The following is a 10,354-nucleotide window of genomic DNA, read 5'->3' as shown; positions in this document are numbered from 1 at the left end:
CCCCCAACTCCTCCCCGGCCCCTCCCCCGCCTCGCCCCTCCCCCTCCCCAGCCCCGCGGCCCTCCCCCTCCCCCCCGCCCGGCCCCTCCCCCGCCTCGCCCGCGGCGCTCCCCTCACTGCGGCCCCGGGATCCTCCCGCCGCCCCTCCCCCCAGTCCAAGCTCCTCCCCCGCCCTTCTCTCCACCCCCAGCCTCGCATTCCCTCAGCCCCGCGCCCCGCTCCCAGCCCTGCGCCCGTCCCCGCCCGCTCCCGGAACCACTGCCCTCTCCCGCCCGCCTCCTTCTAGCTGATTCTGAGGGCCTCGGGACCACAACAAGGTCCGCAGCCCGAAGGTCCCCAGCAGGTGGGTTTGCTCAGGGTGGGGAGGACAGGGCAGGACTTCGCGGGGCGGGCTGTGAGTGGGGAAAGTCCACACCCTCAGCTGCGCCCCCAGCCCCCTGGGCACGGTTGCTCTCCGAGATCAGTTGCCCTCGGACCATTATCTGCGGACCGTCGCCGCTGTAAGCGCCTCCTCCTTTATTGCCGTTTCCCGCTGCCCCAGACACAGTGCGTGACGTCGGTGCTCAGTAAATATTTGTGGAAGGAATCAATGCCTGGGGGGGCCTTCGCCGCCGTTTCTTAGTGCTCCCATCAGTTGTCTGCCTCCTCCGCCCTTCAGGGCCCTCGTTCTCTGTGTCTTCATAGGCACCCGTTTGTGGGCCAGCCTGGAGGTCCCGAAAATGAAGGCTGAGCGGGCCTTTCACGGGAAACCTGGTACGTGAGCAGGATTCCAGGGAAAAGGGCAGGTACAACAGTCTTTGCCTTATAAGGAGGAGGCGGGAAGGCTGAGTGAGCAGCTGCTTGTGGCGTGCTTTCAGCAAGGAGGATGTGCTTACTAGCAGTGTGTGTGCACATGTGGGCTTCTGGGAGGCAGTGTAACATAACTGCCAAGACGCTTCCACCTTCGAATTGCCAGGCCTGGGACCCTGGTTTTACCATTTGGCGGCTGTGAGATTTTGAGCAAATGGCTTAACCTCTCGGTGATTCTGTCCGGGGGTCCTGGTGAAGACCAAGTGAGATAGCATCCGGGTAGAGCGGCATCACATGTCCGCCACTTGGTAGACCCTCAGTACAGGGTAGCTGTGAGGATTCCTGTACCTGGGAAGAAGCACCAGCCATAGCACAGCCCTTTCCAGCACCATTGACTGCTGGCTGGTAGTCTTCACGTTTATAAAACACTCTCCTAAGCCTTTTGGAATGTAGGTCGGTGATCTAGTCCGTCCAGAAGGACACAGTCACTGCCCTCTAGGAGCTTATACTGGAAGGGAAAAGATTATGAGGGCCTCTAAAGATGCTGGGGAACCACAGACAAACACTTAGGAAAAATAAAAGTATTAGGTGTGCATTTGGGAGCCAGTGTAGGAGGGGTGTGCTGTCAGAGATTCATGTTTGGTCAACGAGGGATCTGCACATTTTCAAAGGAGAATCAGAGTCTTAGTTCTATGGGCTTCAAAGAGGGGCTCCCCTGAGGACCTGCTGGACCCAGGACTCCTGGCATTCTGAGGAGGGGGCTTCTCTGCCTCTTTGTGCCCACTGAGGGAAGGCTCACTGGGGCCTAGACTGGGAGGAGGGTGCTGTAGCATCCTGTGGCCAGCAGGTGATGCTGTTGATCTAGTGGTGCAGGCTGCCGGGTTGTGATGGTGCCCTCCCACCCCCTACTCCTGCCCTAGCTGCTGATTGCTCATTTTCCACCAAGTGCCCTGTGCACAAGCTATCAGAACACCCCCATTAGCTCCTGCAGCCAACCCTGTGCTTGTTCTTCCAGTGGGGACAAGTTCCTCTACCTACCGTGGGCGGAACTGAGTACAGGATTTAGGAGTGAGCAGTGGACAGTAGACCTTCTATTCCATTATGAGGGAAGAGGTGCGATTGGGCTCTGGGTGCAGCGGGGACTGGTATTGACTTCTGGGGAAGTGCGTTCACCTTGCCACACCACAAAGCCACAGTTTGCGCCTGCACACCCCGCGGGGCTTCTTCAGTCAGTCAGGATGTCTTGCAGGAGGGATGGAACAGGGGACCCTAAGGGCAGGGGTGGACAAAAGAAGGAACAGCACCATGAATCAGTATCCCAGAGCTGTGGAACCCCCTTTCGGGACCCAGGTCCTGCATCTACTTCCTCAAAGGCTGCAGCAAAGTGGAGCTTCTCCAACCTTCCTGGGTGTCGGACTCCCTTCCAGGAGGTACTTATTAAAGATGTGGACGACTGGATACAACCTTGATTCATTTGTCTTGTGGGTTTGGGATGGAACCCAGGAACCTGCATTTTTATCAGTTCCATCCCAGTGATTCTGAGACAGTTGTCCTCAGGCCAGGGTCGAGATGCACAAGGATAAAGCATGCTGTTTTTCTCAGTGGAAGAGAACTTGGCAACTCCACAACCAGCACCAGGAGAACATGCTGCTTACTTCAGCTGCCCTTCACCTGTTCCTTGGAACATCTTTTGCTAATTATACTTGTGACCACCCCCAGGTGGTCCTGCTTTGGTCCAGGAGAGTTAACAAAAAGGAGAGATACAAAGAGACACAGCTATAGACAGTTTGGTTGAGCAGGTAGTGAGTGGGTAATCTCACCCAACTGGAGCCCATTAAGCACCCCCTGCCCTGGTCCTGGATCCCTTGGCTTTAATCCAACCTTCTTTCTGAAGGGGTTGGTCCTGCATTCTACAGGGAGGAGACAGCATGGGTGTGTGGTCTTTCCGTGAGCCTCATGGGACCATGTCACCACTCATATTGCAGAAACGTGCACACAGGGTATGTGTGCCTTTGCATGTGTGCACACACTTTACTCCCCTGGGCCTCAGGGTCAAATGATGCCTTGTGAAATGAAAGAAAAAGGTGCTTTTCTTTGAGTTTGCACCATTTGGCTCCCTTTCTCAGGGCTTGTGGCCAACAGTCTAGGGAGTTGTGTGGGCTATGGGAGGAGAAAGCGATGAGGGCCACAGGACCATGTTCATGCCACCCTGCCTTTGCTGAGCTGTGTAGCAATGCTTACGTCACTTAACTTCTCTAGACATCGTGTTTTTCCATCTGCGAATTAATAATATCCTTCTCTCAGTGTTGGTTTTAGGTGAGGCACTGCATGCAAATCCGCAGCACCATCTCTGGGCAGGCTGGTGGCCATCCATGTTATCTATGCCTCCATCCCCTGCTGCACCCCTTTTCTCCAAAGAGAAGAGGCGAGTTATTCTGTGTCCAGCCTACCCCTCTAGAAAATGGGAAAGTTCGAGCCCCTCACCACCCAGAGTTGGTTTGAGCCAAAATTGTTGGGAGGAACTGGGGTTGGGAAGGGTGTTATGGTTTGATATTTTCACTGCCTCCTGCCTGGGGGTCTGGCCAAGACTGTGGTGTTAGACTGTTCTTTGTCCAGTCCTCTGAGGCCTCCCCGTTCTCCCATCCTCAGGTTGGGTTTGTGCCACAGATCCCAGGTGGGCTGACCCTGGGAACCACCCAATGCCTGGCATATAGTAGACACTCAATAAATGGTGTTGTCATTAAACCTTGGATTGGCTGGGTGGCCTTGGACGAGCCTGTTCATGTTTCTAACCTCACGGGTGAAATGGGAATGGTGATAGCACCTGCACGGCAGGGACAGAGCACCTGCACACACAGCTTCTAACAGTGTTCTGCACGTTTGTTAAGTGCCTCAATAAATGCTGCTGTGATCAGTACAACACCGGAGGGATCGTAGCTCGTTCTTCCCTCCTACTCTTGGGGGAATGTTTTAAAATAGAAAAACTGTGTTTCCATCGAGACATCCACCACCCAGAGCTTTGAAGGAGCAGGGAGAAGACTCAGAATGAATGTTGCTGATGAACAAACTTAAATTCCTGATGGGCAGAAATGTATCATTTCCTTTCCGCAACAGGGGAGGGAAAGCGACAGTGCAGGTGGAAGCCGCCTCCCTGCCAGGCCTCTGAATCTGAGACCCCTCCCGCTTCCAACCCCAGGAGCCTCCAGCGTTTGCGTGGGTAGTTGGGTTTGGAATACGAACATACTCCTGTCCTCAGTAAGCCACCAATGTGCAGGGATTGGATGCACAGAAGTCTCTTCAGGCCGTACTCCTGAGAGTTATTTTAGATGACAAGATGACATCTCCGAGTTCACCTAATCCGTCCCAGACAGATGAGGCCCACGCTTCTGCAAAAGTCTATGGGTCCTGCCCTGTGGCCTCCTTCCTCCTAGGCTTCAAGTCTTTGGCTCTTCAGGCGGGAATGCCAGTCCACATGCCTTTTCACACTCAGCTCAAATGCCACATCCTCTGTGAAATGTGTCCCCTTTTATCCTGGGCCCCAGCTCCCCAGCAAGATTAAGTTCATTCCCACGTCTCACTGTCTATATATTTAGCATAATTTCTTTTTATGTTGTATTTAAAAATAGTTCCCCCTTCTTCCCTACCTCCCCACCCTCCTCCGCCAGCCATTTATGGGCCTGTCAGACTCACTGCATTTTAAGTACTTCAGGGCAAGATTTGGGTCTTGTCCATCTTCATGGTCTCAATAAAGTTTGAACTGACTCAATGTAGCCTGAACCACGCCACTAAAAAGCCAATCGATTTGCATGTTATGTTTTCAGACCTAGGTTGATGTGATACCCTACCTGCGTTCCTAATCCTTCCATCCTTCCAGGAACCACCCCTTCCACCTCCTCTCCCCCCCTCTCTGTCTCTCACATGTCTCTCTGTCTCTGTCTCTCTTGATGCCATCTCTCCGTCTCTTTCTGTCTCTACCTGCCTGATCTTCACGGGTCTCACCCTCAGCATCACAGTCCCCAGCAGTGGGCTGGCTCCAATTGCAAACAGTGTGTGTCCTTCCCTGGATGGAACTCTGTCATGGCTGGGAGAAGGGCCCTCTGAACGAACCCTGGCCACAGAAAGCATCTCTTGAAAGATCACTGTGGTGACGGTTCCTATAGTGATCAATAGCTTCAGGATGGAGCCTTTGGGGTTGTGGTGTATGCTTAGTACCGAACACAAAGGCCTTTCCAGGGGGCATGAAAACCAAAAGGAAGACCAGCAAGAGTAGCTTCGCAAGATCTCCTCCCCCATGTGGCTCTTTCTCTGTGTCCCTCTCTCTCTCATGTCTCTGTCTCTTTTGATGCCATCTCTCCATCTCTTTCTCTGCCTCTGTCTCTCGCTCTGCCATCCACAGGTCTCACCCTCAGCATCATGATCCCCATCAATGGGCTTGCTCTGTTGCTAAGAATAAGCCCTTCATGATCTGGGTACAAAAAGAGCAGGAACAGGCAAATCTGCCACTCACACAGCTGTGCTTGGCAAAGAGGGAGAAGAATTCCTTCAGACAAGAGCCCGCCCACCAGCTGCCCCTGGGGGACCTGGTGCACATGGGTCATTTGGCCATGGTCCCTTGAGTTTGGCAGCTCTGGCTTCCTCTGATTCTCCCACCTCAAGTTGCCCCAAAGTGTTCCGGGACACAAGTGTCTGTAGGGGAAATGGCTTCCTCAGTCACTGTAAGATGTATGTGACCGTGGGAGTCTTCTCTACATCATGGTCACCCTGGGTTGTATTTATTCAGAATTTAGATTTTCATATGGTAGAAAACATTGAACTTGAGGTCCCAGCTCTGTTACTTACTAAATGTGCAATCAAGTCAAGGATGTGTGACTTAATCTCTCTAAAACTCATTGAAAAAAATTATATAATGAACTATTGAATAAGCCAAGGAACATATATGCACTCTTATAAGCTCTGAAGGTATAGTGATGGGTAGGAGAACATCCCTGATCTCAGGTTCTAGTGGAGGGAGGGGCACCACATTTAGAGAGAGCTGATCTAATAGATAGAAGGCCATGGTACTCTATGCTTTGTAGAACAGTAAAGCAGAGAGTGGAGAGGATGGCTGGCAGTTGCTTTTTTATAGAATGTGGTCACTGATGGCCTTAATGAGGAGGTGACATTTGGGGACGGGCCCCAACGAGATGAGGAAGTGAGCTGTAGATATCTAGGGAAGGGGGTTCCAGGCAGAGGGAACAGCACGTGCTAAGTCTTGAGGAACAGGTGGGCCTGGCCTGTCAAAGAATCAGCTGCCGTGGCTGCAGCAGAGGGAGCAAGGGAATAGAGGGGACGGGATGCCGCAGTACGACTTGAGTGATGTTAAGCCCCTAGGACAAGGCAATACAGCTGTGTGGAGAGTGAGGGCTGATTGCCCAGGAGGATCCATGGAGGAGTCTGGCCAGGAGATGCTGGTTGTGGGCTCCGATTAGGATTTCAGGTTGCCCTTTTCCCAAGATGGAAATTTAAAGCAGTGTCTAGGACATGATCGTCTTTGCGTCTGAAAAGATCTCTTGGCAGTCTCTGTAATCCAGATTTCTCATCTGTAAAATGAAACGGTGCCTCCAGACCTCATCAGATAGTGTCAAGGTCAAATGACATGTTTGATAAGGGCCGTTTGAAGTTAGGGTGCACAATAGCAATGCAAGCTGCTATCACAATGATTAGGCCTCTCTTGAGTGTTGAATGGATTTCCATTTCTTCAGGCAAGCATCAGACAGCATTCTCAGAACTTGAAGAACACTCTCCTCATAGATTACCTCACTTGATCCTCACAGCCCATCCAGAGTGGTTGAAATTATTATTATTCCTATTCAACAGACTGGGAAATGGAGGCTCAGAGACTAGCGGGATGAATATACACAGTCAGCAAGTGCTGGCCTTCAACAGAAACCTTCTGATACAAATTCACTTCCAAAGAAGAGGATGGTACTGTCCGTGGAGGTAGGATATGTGGAGGTCGGGGTATAGATTCAAAGCTGAATCAGATCTAAGCAGAAATGGATTTGTCGAGAGCTACTACTGTTATGGTCACACACACAGTCCCTGGAAATAATGCAGCATTATAGACTGCACAGATTAATACACAATAAAAGTTGCTGAAAATAGGCAGATGCTAGCTATAACACAGAAAGCTTAGGAAAATCAGGCGAAATCATATCATACCAGCTGATGGCAATTAAGTACAGATGACAAAAGAATGACATTAACACAGCTAAGATTTGAGAGCCTCACTGCAACTGTGATGGGGGCCCTGAGAAGGATTGGGGTGCATGGTGGGGAGGAATGCAGTGGTGGTACTTCCATCCACCAGGAAAAGCCCCCCATCTCCAACCTTTTTGTGAACAGCTCTTGAGAAGACAGAAGATCTATGACAAAGTGCCAACTGGTTCCAAGGGATTTCACCCTGAAACTGTGCTCCAACACCTTCAAGGAGTTCCGAGGGTTCTTTGAAAACTGCACGTCCCCAAGGCTCCTGCTTTGGATCTGGAGTGTCAGAGGGTTGGGGAATTCTGCCGGTGTCTAGCACTTTGCAAACTTCCAGAAAGGGCTGGTTGCATATCAGGCTCAAATAGAGAAGTCTTGCATGGAGGCTGAGGGCTGCCTTCAAGTGACCTCTGTGGAAATGTCTTTCAAAAGACATTTCAGCCTCCATGCAAGACTCTCCTCTCTTTGAGCCGGATATGCGACCAGCTCTTTCTGGAAGTTTGCAAAGAAAGGAGTTCTGCAGCCTTTATGATTTCTTCCTTCTCCAAACATTCTCTGCTGAAATGGAGACTCATTTATCCCTCTTGTTAATTCTTCATTTCCTGTCCTGGCTTCAGTAGTTCTCGGAAAACTCATTGATGCTGAGTTCGCATGTTTGTGGGAAACAGAGGTGAGACCAGAGTCAGGGTGAAGAGGAGGAGAAAGAGGAATAGGGAAGGGGACCGGCTGCCATCCACCCGGCTTCCTGGAACAGCAGTCCCAGGTCCACCGCAGTGGGGGTGGCGTCCCTGCTGTGCTTTTATCGGCATTATCATGCAATATTCCCCGGCCTGCTTTGTCTTTGTGTTGCATTTTATCAATACCACCAGCGGATCCCGCTGTCCCTTTCTGTGGGTTTATTAATATTGCCCTCTGATCTATGGGTAGCTGCCACACTTTGTATTCCAGCCCCATCCTGGCTTCTCCAAACTCAGACACCATATTTAATTAGATTTTCTCCCTGGCTCAGGCAAACAGAAATTGAACTCCCAGTATCTCTCTATTGCTCCAGAGCTCACGCCTGACAGAAGGAGACAGCTCTCTTTCCCTCTCTGGCTCTCTCTGCCTCATTCCTTCCGTCCCCACCGCTGACATTAATATTCCAAGACAAGCCCACTTCTAAGTTCAATCTTTGCCCCCAAACACTGAAATACACCCCCGTGTTACTCAGTGCCACTGAATAAGTCATGTGTGGGAGGATTCTGACGCTACAACTTTTTGCTCTTCCTCTGGACTTTGGGCTGGACCTGCCTGTGGGCGAGTGGTGTGGAGAGTAGGGGAGGTGGCAGGTGCGGTGCAGGGTGTCTCCAACTAGAGGCCAAGGGTGAGGGGCCTGAGAATACGGAGACACATTAAATGCCCTTTCAAGATGACAGCGCCATCCTTGGAGTACTTTGTCGGAGGAGTTTTAAGAAAAAAACGCCTTTCGGTGTTACAGCCCTTTCATCTTTTTGGTGTTTGGGAAGAATTGGTCTTCGTTAAAGTTATGAAAAACAACCTCTAATTTCACTTTCTGTCAACTAAATGTGAGAGGAGAGCCCAGGGTTAAGAGGAGACCTGGAGGATGCAGGAAGGAGTCAGGAAGGAGGGTTGGCTCCTGTGCCCGGGGAGTCCTGCCGGCAGGAGGGGCAGGCCCTTACCCCTCACCAGCACTGGGGCCTGGCCACAGAGCTGTGGGCAAAGCGGTCTTCAGGGAACTTTGTTTTAAAACTACTTTGTATCCCTTCTAGAAATTCACTTACTATATTTGAGACTCAGATTCCTCACTGGTTAAATGGGGATAATGGCAGCTGCCCTGAGGCCGGTTCCACAGAGGTGACCCTTGAAAAAATCTATGCGCATGACTCTGTTCCATAAACTGTGATTCTCCTCGTTAGGATCGGGCATTCCTGTTCTCAACTAAATCTTGATTTGTAATTACTATTGGGCAATATAAAAGAGAGGACAATAAAATAATTATTTGACTTTAAAATGATTTTTTTTATGTTCTTTATCCAGGAAATTTGCAATTATAATTAGCTTACCTAGTCTGAGCACTTAAACAGACTGATATCAGAGGAGATTTAGGGTGACAAAAATTTTAAATAAAATAGGAAGGAAGGAGGGAAAGAAGGAAGGAAGAAGGGATGAGGGAAGGAAGGAAGGAAGGAATGAAACACAAATAGGAAAACAGCAGAAAGGGTGGTTAACCCGGATTCCCTGGGTAATGTTTGAAATGGCTTCATACCAAGAAATAAAAATTCGCACGTTTACTTTAAAGCATAGTGAATATTTGAGATATTTACATGTGAAGAGTGCTGAGCCCTCCTTAGAAGGCAGTGGGTCTGCATGCTTCATCCACCACCTTGAGGGCAGCAAGGAATGGCCTCCCCCGGACCCTGGGGCCATCCTTGTGCCCAGCCGTAGGCACCGGCTTCCAGAGCAGCTCCTGGTGGTTGTTGGGGAGGGGGCGCCTTTCTGTCCTGGTGGTCAAGGACAGTGCAGTGAGGGCACGTGAGGGGGCAGAGAGAAAACTCAGCACCAGGCTCTTCCACTGAGCAGATGGAGGGCATGTGGACGTGGCAATGGGTTGGCATGAAGGGCTCTGGAGTTGGCCAGATATGCGTTGCCCTTCTGGCTGTGCTGCCTAGCAGTGTGACCTTGGGTAGGTTGTACATCACTCTGAGCCTCAGCTTTGTCATGTGCATCAAAGGGAAGACACTGCTTGCTGTGAGGGGCCGTAGGATGCAGTGGAGCCATGCAGTTGGTGGAGGGAGGATGTCTGGCCCCCACCCTAGGGCCTCTGCGCCGTGAGTGCCTTTATCCTTCCCTTCTCTCTGAGAAGTGCCCAGTGACCCTCATTGGCAGGGCTGGGAGGACAGGTTGTGTCCCTGCTTAGATCCGTTTCAGGGAGCCAGGTTTGCATTCTGACTCTGTGACATGACCCACTGGGGACCCTGGGGTAAGTGGGAACAAGAGAGGGTGAAGCTTTTGATTGCACAAGGCAGACACGAAGGTCCTCAAAGATGCCCTTGGCACAGGGGCTTCCTTCTCGCGAGCACACCATCACTCTCTCATTTCCTCAGATAAAAAGCTCACCTGTAGTCCACAGATGCCTCCCAATCAAGGGCAGGCAATTCTGGTCATTGGGAGGCATTGTCTGGAGGCCTGTCCACTCAGCCCTGGGCCCACACCACTGCTGCACCCCTGAGGAGGGGCAAGTTTGAAAGCCACACTTCTTCAGGGGAGTCCCCCGACCTGTTCTGGCCATAGGCTAGTTAATGGCAGGGCTGATTCTAGAACT

The 10,354-nt window shown here is 51.3% G+C and overlaps 1 long non-coding RNA gene across 2 annotated transcripts in view; it reads left to right on the top strand.

Moving 5' to 3' along the window:
- The first annotated feature begins 229 nt into the window (after positions 1-229).
- The window catches only part of LOC102125897 (uncharacterized), a 181,877-nt gene continuing 171,752 nt past the window's right edge, over positions 230-10,354 (top strand). For both annotated transcript variants that reach the window (XR_012423938.1, XR_006692087.3), the window contains exon 1: positions 230-343. This is a non-coding gene — a long non-coding RNA (uncharacterized lncRNA). The remainder of the gene's footprint in view (positions 344-10,354) is intronic.

The sequence above is a fragment of the Macaca fascicularis genome, chromosome 14, assembly GCF_037993035.2.
Source record: "Macaca fascicularis isolate 582-1 chromosome 14, T2T-MFA8v1.1".
In the NCBI taxonomy this organism is placed as follows: Eukaryota; Metazoa; Chordata; class Mammalia; order Primates; family Cercopithecidae; genus Macaca; species Macaca fascicularis.
The sequence above is the reverse complement of the archived record's forward strand: the minus strand, read 5'-3'. Positions and strand labels throughout refer to the sequence as shown.